An 11,613-nucleotide genomic window follows, 5' to 3' on the forward strand; every position below is an offset into this window, starting at 1 on the left:
GAGTCAGAATCAAGAGTCGGACACTTAATTGACTGAGCCACCCAGGCACCCCAACACCTGGTACTTTTTCCCAAGCAGTATGCATAAGTAAATTTGATTCTTACAGGACTGAGCAAAAACAAATTAGAGAGATTGTAGAGACTAGTCTCCCCATGTCCTTTACCTAGTGGTGATATAGCTAAGGTCCCTGGAAAAATTCACCTTTTGAGAATAACAGCCCTGAAGGTGACAGATAACCTCTGTCAACCTTGGTGTCCAAGCACTGTTTTCCTCGGGGTCATCTGGAACCTGCTTCATCTGAATGACATTTTCCATTTTAGAATCTAATGCGTAGATGACTCCCTGGCCATGTTGTTTCTGAATCTTTGTTCTCAATAATGTCTCCACTTGGAATGCATTCTACCTATTGATAGTTTTCTGAGACATGGATACATCTGAAAATTTTTAAATGTTGAGTAAATAAGAAAGTTGTAGAAGGATGGAGTATAGTATACAACAGCACTCAAATAACTTTTTTCTCTACTTTTTAGTTACATACAATAAAACACATGCTTTTGGGTGTACTGTTCTGTGGGTTTTGACAAATTCATACAGTTATGTCACTTCTACTACAATCAAGACACAGAAGAATTTCATCTCACAGCCTCTCTAAATTTGCTTCTGCTCCCTCTTGGTAGTCAAATCTCACCCTACTCCCCCCAGATCCCTCCACGCTCTGGCAACCACTGACATATAAGTTGTCACTATAGCCTTCTCCAGAATGTCCTATCAATGGAATCATAGAGAATGTAACCCATTAAGACTGGCTTTCCTCACTCAACATAATGCCCTTGAGATGCTCCAAGTTGGTGCATGTATCAAGTTATTTTTTCATTGTTAGGTAGTGTTCCACCGCGTGGATAGATATTGTTCTGTTTACCCATTCCCCAGTTGAGAGGCTTTTAGGCTATTTTCAGTTTTTGACAAGTATAAGTAAAGCTGGGGTTAGACATTTGCACACAAGTTTTTGTGTGAACATAGATTTTCATTTCTCTTAGGCAACAGCACAGAAGAAGGATTACTGGGCCGTATAGTAAGTATATATTTAACTTTATAGGAAACTGTTACAGCAGTTTCCCTGTCTAGTGGTGCCACATCCTCGCCAGCACATGGCATTGTGAGGCTTTGAATTCTAGTCGTTTGAATAGCTATAGTAATATTTCACTGTGGCTTAATTAGAGGTTTTTTCTTTTTTTTCTTTTTTTTTTAATTTTTTTTTTAACGTTTATTTATTTGTGGGACAGAGAGAGACAGAGCATGAACGGGGGAGGGGCAGAGAGAGAGGGAGACACAGAATCAGAAGCAGGCTTCAGGCTCTGAGCCATCAGCTCAGAGCCCAAGCGGGGCTCGAACTCACAGACCGCGAGATGGTGACCTGAGCTGAAGTCGGCCGCTTAACCGACTGAGCCACCCAGGCACCCCAATTAGAGTTTTTTTCTAATTACTAACAATTCGAACATCTTTTCAAGTGATTATTTGCCATTAGTATATCTTCTCTTGTGAAGTATTTTCCCAATGTTTTGCCCATTAAAAAAAAAAAAACTAGATTGTTTTCTTACTGTTGAATTTTGAGAGTTCTTTATATAGTCTATATAAAAATCCTTGTCAGATATGCAATTTGCAAACACTTTCTCTTTTTTCATTTTTTTTTTCATTCTCTTAAAGATATCTTCTGCAGAGCAAAAACTTTTAACATTGATGAAGTCCAATTGATCAATTTTTTCTTCTATGGATCACTACTATTTGCATCATATCTAAGAACACTCTGACTAACCTATATTGTTCTCAAAAAGTCTTATAGCTTTATATGTTATATTTAGATCTATGACCCATTTTGGATTTGTTTTTGTAGAAGATGGGACATGTAAATTTTTAAACCACAAAAATACCACTAGATAAACAAAAAATAAATGTGATAGATAGATGGGGTAGGAGAGAAGACCACGGAACTGAGTAGAATTTACAAAGAAGTGTTCAACATGAACCATAACATTTTATTTCCATAAAAATAATAAATTTGGAGTTACAGGTACATGTGATTTTCCCTATTTCTTTAGCCTAAGTACAATTATAATACCTGGGCATTATACGTAAAACAAACGTAAGACTCTGGGGATGCCAGGGTGGCTCAGTTGGTTGAGCATCTGACTCTTGGTTTTGGCTCAGGTCATGATCTCACTTTTGGTGAGTTCAAGCCCTTCATCAGGCTCACTGCTGTCAACATAGAGTTGGCTTCAGATCCTCTACCCCCTCTCTCTCTGCCCCTCCATTGCTCAGGCTCTCTCTCTCAAAACTAAATAAACATTAAAACAAATTTCTAAAAATTAAAGCAAAACAAAACACAAAATTAAGACTCTGAAAGTTTGGAGAGAAGGCAGACTGGCTAGGAGCCTCAGGTCTCCAAGAATGACAGTGCTAAATCTCTGGGTTTTCTTTCTGTCCCATATATATTCCAGAGAAATCCACAGTTGTATCTGGAGACTTCAACACTCTGCTCAACTATTGCTAGCACAACTTAATAGAAAATTGGCAGTGGGGGAAGCCTGGGTGGCTCAGTTAAGCATCCAACTCTTGATTTTGGCTCAGGTCAGAATCTCGTGGTTCATGAGTTAGAGCTTCAGGTATGGTGTGGAACCTGCTTGGGATTCTCTTTCCCTCTCTCTCTGCCCCTCCCCTGCTTGAGTGTGTGCGCTCTCGCTCTCTCTCTCTCAAAATAAATAAATAAATGTTTTAAAAAATGAACTGTTTAAGAAAGAAAGAAAGAAAGAAAGAAAGAAAGAAAGAAAGAAAGAAAGAAAAGAAAATCAGCAATGGTGTAGAATTCAACACTAATAACCAACAAGATTTCACTGGTATTTATAGAACCCTCCACCTAATAACTTTAGAATACACATTTTTTCCCAAGTACCAATGGAACATATACCAAAATAGATCAGATCCTGGACCACAAAAGAGAGCTCAAAACATTTAAGAGAATTGAAATCGTACAGTGTGTTTTCCAACCACAGTGGAATCAAACTAGAAATCAAACATGGAAAGATAACATGAAAATCTCTAAATATTTGTAAATGAAACCACTGTGAAATGTCTTAACGGAAATAAAAAGTTACATTGGCCTTAATGAAAATAGAAATAATATAACATAAGAACATTTGTCCTGGTGAAGATTATATGATTTTCTATGTAGAAAATCCCAAGAGAAAAACAAATCATCAATCTATCAATCATTTCCTAGAAGTAATAAGTGTATTTAGCAAGGTCATAGGATACAAGACAAACTTACCACAATCAATTGCATTTCTATATAGTAACAATGAACATGTGGATACTGAGATTAAAAATATAACGCCATTCACAATTGCTTTAAAAAATGAATTACTCAGGTGTAAATCTAACAAAACATGTATAGGACTTGTATGTGGAAAATTACACGATGTCGATGAAAGAAATCAGAGACGAGCTACTTCTTTGAGAGTCACAGTGTGTGTGTGGATTGAATACTTGACATAATGATGATGTCAATTATCCCCAAATTTACATACAGTTTTAACATAATTCCTATCAAAATCCCAGCAAGGGTTTTTGAAGATTTAGGGAAGATTTATATTAAGTTGTATACGGAAATGAGGCCCCTGGGTGGCTCAGTTGGTTAAGTGTTTGACCACTCAGCTCAGCTTACGATCTCACGGTTTGTGGGTTTGAGCCTTGCATGGGGCTCTGTGCTGACAGCTCGGAGCCTGGAGCCTGCTTCGGATTCTGTGTCTCCCTTTCTCTCTGCCCCTCCCCTGCTTGTGCTCTGTTTCTCTCTGTCTCTCAAAAATAAACAAACGTTCAAATTTTTGTTTACACGGAAAGGGGAAGGAAGCAGAATAGCTGAAACAATTTTGAAAAAAAAAAGAATAAAGCGGGAGTAAGTAGCCTACCTGATTTAAAAACTTACGGTACAGCTACAGTCATCAAGATCGTGCGTTGTTGGTGGAAGGGTACACTTGTAGATCAATGGAACAGAATAAAGAACCCAGAGATATGCCCACTTTATGTTCGATAAGAGTGCAAAACAGTTCAATGGAAGAAATACAGCCTTTTCAACACATGGTGCTGAAACACTGAGACATCCACAGGCAACAATATGAATGCCAACCTAAGTCTCAAGCCTTATAAAAATTAATCCAAAGTTGGGGCCCCTGGGTGGTTCAGTTGGTTGAACATCTGACTTTTGATTTGGGCTCAGGTTGTGTTCCCAGGGTTGTGGGATTAAGCCTCATGTCGGGCTCCATGCTGAGCATGGAGCCTGCTTGGGATTCTCTCTCTCTCTCTCTCTCTCTCTCTCTCTCGATGCTTAACCCTTTTCCCCCCGCTCACACTTTCTCTCCTTCTCTAAAATTAAAATTAAAAAAAAAAAATTAACCCAAAGTGGATCATGGATGTAGTTTAAAATGTAAAGCCAAAGAACTTTTTGAAGAAAACATAGGAGACACTCTAAAGAATCTAGAGTTAGGCAAAGAGTGCTTAAACTTGACGATAAAAACTCAGTCCCTAAAAGAAAAAATTAATAGATTGGACTTTGTAAAATGAAAAATTCTTTCTCTGCAAAAGAACCTGTTGAAAGGAAGAAAAGAAAATCTACAGAGTGGGAGAAAATCTTTTCAAACCACATACCGGACAAAGAACTAGCACATAGTAGGGGTACCTGGATCAGTCGGTTAAGCAGCCGACTCTTGATTTCAGCTCAGGTCATGATCTGCTCTGTGAGTTCAAGCCCCACTGCACTGTCAGTGCAGAGCCCGCCTGGGATTCTCTCTCTCTCCCTCTCTCTCTGCTCCTCCCCCTACTTGTGCTATCTCTAAAAATAAATGAATAAACTTAAAAAAAAACTAGCATATTGTATATATAAAGAAAAGAACTAGCATAAGAACTAGCAAAAAAAGAACTAGCATATTGTATATATAAAGAGGTCTCAAAACTCAACAGTGAAGCAAACATAAAACAAGCCAATTAAGGAAAAAGCAAATGACATGAAGGGACATTTCACCGAAGAGGATATACAGATGGCAAATAAGCATATAAAAAGATATTCAACATCAGCAGTCATTGGTGCATTGCAAATCAAAACCCCAAGGAGGTATCATTAAATACCCGCCAGACTAGCTCAACTACAAAGTAGTGACAACATAAGATGCTGGCAGGGATGCAGAGTAACTTGAGCACTCTTCAAACTACTGGTGGAAATTTCAGATGGCAGACTTTCGGGAATAGAGTTTGGCAGTTTCTTAAAAAATTATAAGCGCAACTATTACAACCCAGTGACTGCACTCCTGTGCCTTCATCCCAAAGAAATAAAGGCTTACGTTCACACAGAAACCTGCACAGGAATGTTTGTAGCAATAATAATGATAATGGTTATTAATGATGGCCCAGAACTGGAAACAATCCAGATGTCCATCAATGGATAACAAGCTGAGAAATCTGTGTACCACGGAAGACTATTCAGCAACAACGACAAAAGAACTACTAGCACACAGAACGGCTTGGATGAATCTCCTGGGAGTTAAGCCGAGTGAAAAGCAAATCCGGAAAGGTCACATAGGTATGGTTCCATTTATATAACCTTCGGGACACGAGGAAAGTATGGAAATGGAGAACAGATTAGTGGTTTCCAGGTTTTCAGGAGAGGTCATAACGGGAAAGATGTTTAGTGTGGTCATAACAGGGCACCATCAGGGATCTTTGGGGCGATGGAAACGTTCTGTGTCTTGACTATATCAGTGTCAGCATTTTAGCTGTGACATTGTAGTATAGTTTTGCAAGATGTCGTCATTGGGTGAAACTGGGTAAAGATTACACTTCTCATGTTTTTCAGAACTGCATGTGAATCTACAATTATCTCAAGATAAAAAGTTTCATTAGAAAAGTGGGTCTGAAGCAAAAGTGGCAACATGTTAGTATTTATTAAAATAGTACATGAATGTGTATTATATAATATTCCATATTTTTCATGTTCAAAGCTCCTTTATTTGAAAAAAAAACAACACTTCAAGACTCAGGTCAAATGTCACCTCTACTCAAGGCTACTGTCAGTTAGAATTACATTAATTGCTCTTTCTCCAAGGCTCTATGGGGATAGAATCAGAATGAGAGCATCTTATGTCTAGCCCTGGCGATTCATCTTTCTTTACACCCCTTCTTAGCCCTGGATTTAGTCCAGTGCCTTGAATATAATTGTTATTCTTACTGATACTGTTGTTATTATTATGCATTTAGCTGTGTTCCAGGGTTCTGGATTAGTAGGAAAGAAAAAAAAAAAACCCACATAGTTTGAGTCTTCATTCGATAAAGAAAACAAAACAGGCCAAAACAAATCCAATAGAAGTTGTACACAAATTCAAAGAAACCGTAGGGTACTGCAGAGTACTTGCAGTGTGCTTTGTTTTTCACAGCAGCTACTTTGCCCAAGAGGACAAAATATGGTTTGTGGGGTGGAAATTCTGTTTTTGTTCCTTTGCTGCTGGCTTCTCTATCTTTGTATCATTCCGAATGCTTTCGGTGTCAAGCAGCAGACGTTGAACTTAACGGGCTTAAACAGCAAGTAGCTGTCTTGGCCCACAGAACTGGGGAGCTGGTGCGGTGTGGTCAAGGTGGCCGAATCTACAACTGTAGTTCTAGTTCCCCGGGCTGTGCCATCTTTGTGGGCTGCCTTCATTTGTAGGCCAACACTGAGAAGTTCTGGGTCTTGTATTCACCGTGATGATGACTGGAGAGAGAGGAGAAAGATCTTGTTGTCTTCTCAGACAGAGGAGCCTTAAGGGGGGCTCTCCCCTCACCTGGGTTGCTCACTGGCCCTTTGCCGAACCAGCTGCTGACAGCAGGGTTGAGATTCTGAACATATCAACCAGGCTCTCTGCCCACGCCGGGCTCCTGAGGACCTAAGTATTGTCTTGAGCAAAACTGGGGTTTAGGAGGGGCGATGGAAGCTATTTCCCTACCAACCCTCACTCAGGTGGCATTTATGCCTCTCTCTTTCTGCAGATTTACTGTTTTATTTATTTTTTAATGTTTATTCATTTCTGAGAGAAAGAGGTGAGGGAGGGGCAGAGAGAGAGAGGGACGGAGGATCCGAAGCAGACTCTGGGCTGACAGCAGTGAGCCAGATGTGGGGCTCGAGCTCATGAACTGTGAGATCATGACCTGAGCTGAAGTCAGATGTTCAACCGACTGAGCCACCCAGGTGCCTTAACTTGGTTTTATTTCTATTGGTGCCAACGGTTCTGGACTGATTTGAATTTAAGAGAAGGGAGGAGCTTTCTTCCACATGTGTTCTGTCCATGAGGATATATGTTAAAAGGCCCCAGGCTAGGGCCAGATGGGGCAGGTCACCCACTAACCATTCCAAGGAGGGATTCCCCAGGCTTGGGGAGAGATGACTCAGGCGGACCCAGGTAGAGCTCTGATTCCACGTGAATAGACAGCCAGAGAATGCCTGGCAGGTGACAGGCAGCCAGGAATCTGTCACCAGGTGGCAGTCCCTTAGTGGCTTGGGTGAAGTTGGTGAGTTTCCCTAAGAGCAGACTGGAGGCCAGAATGACTGTACGAAGAGCCTTGGGGGCAGGCTCAGATACAGTAGTGTGTTTCTGGTATGTGTTTAAAAGCACAAAGGTTCAAGGTATGTCCGGAGGGAACAGGAAACTAGCCAGGAAGATGGCGGGGAAAACGATGCATTCCTGCTTTAGGATTTAAAGGGAATAGTTAGGGTCCTGCCTCTTGAAGTAACAAGATACTCAAGGTCTATGTGTCCGCTAATGAACATCCCAGTTCCACACGGTCTCCTTCGATTAGCAGGATGATGTTACTTTCAGGCTCCACTGCGTTTCACTACATGAAGCCCTTTTTGTAATTAAAGAAAAACAGCTACAACATTCCAAGTCAACTTGGAGCAGATAGAGACAGAACTCACTGAAGGCTGGAGACAATGTTATTTAAAGCCTTCCATTAATATTAAGAGATTATTTTCTCTAATTATCTCTCTCACTTATTTGAAGTAGCTTGAGTTATATATCCCAGGGACTGGCCTGGTAAAGGCTTAGTGGCGATATAAAACACTGTGAGTTCTGGAAATAAAAACAAACAAACAAACAAACAAAAACAGAGAGAGAGAGGGAGAGAGAGAAAAGGAGTTGGGACACAGAAAAAAAATCATTTTTTCTCTCTTCTCTCTGAAAATTTCTAGGAGAACACACGAGGAACTATTAAGTGCCTCTTTCTGAGCAGTGGGGCTGGAGGTGGGGCAGGTAGGGAAGGGCAGGGTAGGGGCAGGTTGCTTTCACTACCGCTTTGTGAGATAGGCATTTTTTCATTCACCATGAGCTGAAATGACTATTGCAATTTGTAGAAAATAAGCAAATCAGAAAGAAAGGAACAGAGCTTATTAAGTGTATTCTGAGTTTATGGAGAAAGTTAGGACTGGATTTTTCAATTCTTAGTTCTGTTACGACCCTCCTATTGTCTTCCCTGTAAAGAATTCGTGTTTGAAGTATCCTGGGCGGCCTCATTCAGTAGAGGAGGAATGTAAGCAACTGATTTTAATAACAATAAAGGGCTAAGATTCTAGACTGTATCCTTTGTAAAGATGCTTCACGCACTAAATATCACCAGGATGTCTCTGCTAAGCCTTAGCTGCACGATTGTCATAAATACCCCAGGAAATGCCCAAGGATCAGACACAGTTCATTAGGAAATGTAACAGAGCTGTAACTGAACGCTAGTGACAGATTTTAATTCAGTTTAGCCCAATAGTGCAGAAAAGTCCACCCTTGATTCTGTTTGGGGCAGGGGAGGGGACAGAATGTCATAACCAAGGCACAATTTCAAGGAAAGAATGACTCCTTAATGGGTTACTGAGTAAATGTCTTTAATGTCTCCCGTGGGCACATACTATTCTGCTACCGGCATCAAAGAGTTAAACAAAATTCCCTGTATTTCACAAGGATTTGCAGGGGATCTGGCTTGCTTCTCACACTTCCAAAACATCTGAGCTAACCTGGAATTTGTAACAGCTCTTTGGTCTTTGAAAATATAAACTCAAATTAGATTCCTCAGACCAGAAACTCAAAGCAAGCAAAAATATTATGACAAGCTAATGTATTTCTAGTACTGCTTACCTTTTTGATGCTAGTGTTTTAATAACTGTTCATAAGGTAAATTGTTTTACCTGTTTTTTCCCCTTTTACAATGTCACTGACATCTACATTACATTGAAATCTACACTGCAGATGAGAACAAGGCCAGGGCTAAATTCCACAGAAAGCTGGAGACCCAAGAGCCAACCAGGAACCTTTGGGCAGCCAACGTCCTTTCGAACCTGGAGACACCAAACTTTTAGTTATCTTTCTACTTTCCTTTTATTTCATCTTTCCTTCCCTTATTCTACCGCTCCCTTCTCTCTTCTCTTTTCCTTTCTTTACTTCCTAAAAAAGAATGAAGGCTGGATATGATTTGGGGTGAGGGCGGGTGATACAGTGTCTGTGGAATACTCTTGAGATATTTGTTTGCTACCGAAGGGTTTTCACTTAAGGTTTGACTTTGAAGATCTACCCTGCCTGTCAAAACTTCTATTTGAAGAATACATAGAAACAAAAATATAAGTTTCTGATTAACAATAGGACTCTAATGATTTAGGCAACTATGAGGGTTTCTTTTTCTTTACATCTCTTTAATGTTAGTTACTTGATCTGGAGTCCTATGAAATTCAATTCGTCTACTGCTAGAAACAGTCTACCTCTTGAAATAACTAGAAAAGGTGCCTTTGTTTCTCTGTATGATTTTTCATACTTGCTGAGGTTGGGACTAAGAACCAGAGTTAGTAGGAAACTAAATAGTTTATTTCAGAATAACGTGTGCTCCTTGGAGCCACGTAACCAAGGAATTGGCTTTGCTTGGGGCTGAGTGAACAGTTAGACAACAGGCAAAAAAGCTTAGGAAAAAAGCCTAAACCAGTTTTTCAACCTCGGCAATAATGACATTTGAGGCCAGATAATCCTTTGTGGTGGTGTTGGGGCGGTAGAGGAGGGCTCATGCAATGTAGGATGTTTAGCGACATCCCTGGCCTCTACCCAATAGATGGCCGGAGCGCCTTCCCCTCCCCCAAGATGTGACAATGGAAAAAAAAATTTCTCTAAATATTGCCAAATGTCTCCTGGGGGACACAATCGCTCCCCCCCCCCCCCCCCAAGAACCACTAACCTAATTCAGCAGTGGAACTGTTTTATGGACAATCTCTGGGAGTCATTTTGGAAATTTAAAATAATTAAAAACTGTAGCAGAGTAAAACTGTACACGCCTCTTCATTTTCCTTGGTCATTTGCCTAAGGTGACCTGTCACAGCCTCTCCCAGGGGATACAGACCAGCGCCAGGAATGGGTTTTGATGACCTAATAGATCTTTTCCTGTCTCGGTATTCTGGCTAATGACAGCATAATCAATGTGCTGATGCTGAAAACATGCTGAAGAAACAATGGGAACAGAGTCAAATTCCCCTGAAGAAAGATTTTTCCTTTTTGTCTTTTTTTTTTTTTTAGTAGCCTGGGCCAAACACAACATTGTATGGTACATTTTTCAGAAGGCAGAAATCATCAGAGATTCGAGGCAAAGTGAAAAGTCGGCCCTTTTATTGTGGTTCTGTCCAGCCCATATCTGTACGTAGATGGAGCTAAGATATAGTGGCAAAAGCAGAAATCTTGAAATATGTAACCAGGTGGCTTAAAATTCACAGCCAAATCTATATATTCAATTTGGCAGGAAAACACCTTCTTTCCTTTTTTGGGAGAGATATCACACTATGCCTCCCAGATTCTGCTGAATTATGAAATGCAGAAATTGAGACGCAGGGACAAAAAAGAAACCACTTTTCCCCTACTTTTCTTCTTTCCTTTTTTTTTTTTTTTCCATTATAGTGTTCACAGATATAAGAAAAGTTGATTCAACACATCTGGATTGTGAAATCAAGCACGAGGCATGGATGTGTCAGTCCAAGTATTGCGTACTTTAATGTTCGATTGAACGCTGAAAATCAAGCAGCTGCCTTCCTTAGCAAGCTCTGAGAAGGGAGCGTGGGTTTTGTTATCTTCTCTGTAGCTTGCAGAACTTTTCATGTTGTACAAACCAAGGACAGGTCTTTTGTTGTAAAAGTTAAACATGATTCCATGAAATGTTCCCTAGGGGGGTGCCTGGCCAACTGTCTACACCACTCATGTAGCTTGAAGTGCCTGGAAACTTCTTCTGCTAGGAGAGGTAAGGGGGTGGTCAGACAAGGGACTGGCTTACTGATGAGAATTTCACTTCATTGAAAATCGTTTTTGTTTTTTTTGAGAGAGAGAGAGGGCACAAGTGAGAGAGGGGCAGAGAGAGGGAGAGAATCCCACAAGGGGATAGAGAGAGAGAGAAAGAGAGAGAGAGAGAGAGAGAAAAGTGGGGCTCACCTGATGTGGGACTTGAACCCACAAACCATGAGATCATGACCTGAAATGAAGTCAGATGGTTAACAACTGAGCCACCCAGGCACCCTCAATTCATTGAAAATTA

This window comes from Prionailurus bengalensis, chromosome C1, assembly GCF_016509475.1.
Source record: "Prionailurus bengalensis isolate Pbe53 chromosome C1, Fcat_Pben_1.1_paternal_pri, whole genome shotgun sequence".
In the NCBI taxonomy this organism is placed as follows: domain Eukaryota; kingdom Metazoa; phylum Chordata; class Mammalia; order Carnivora; family Felidae; genus Prionailurus; species Prionailurus bengalensis.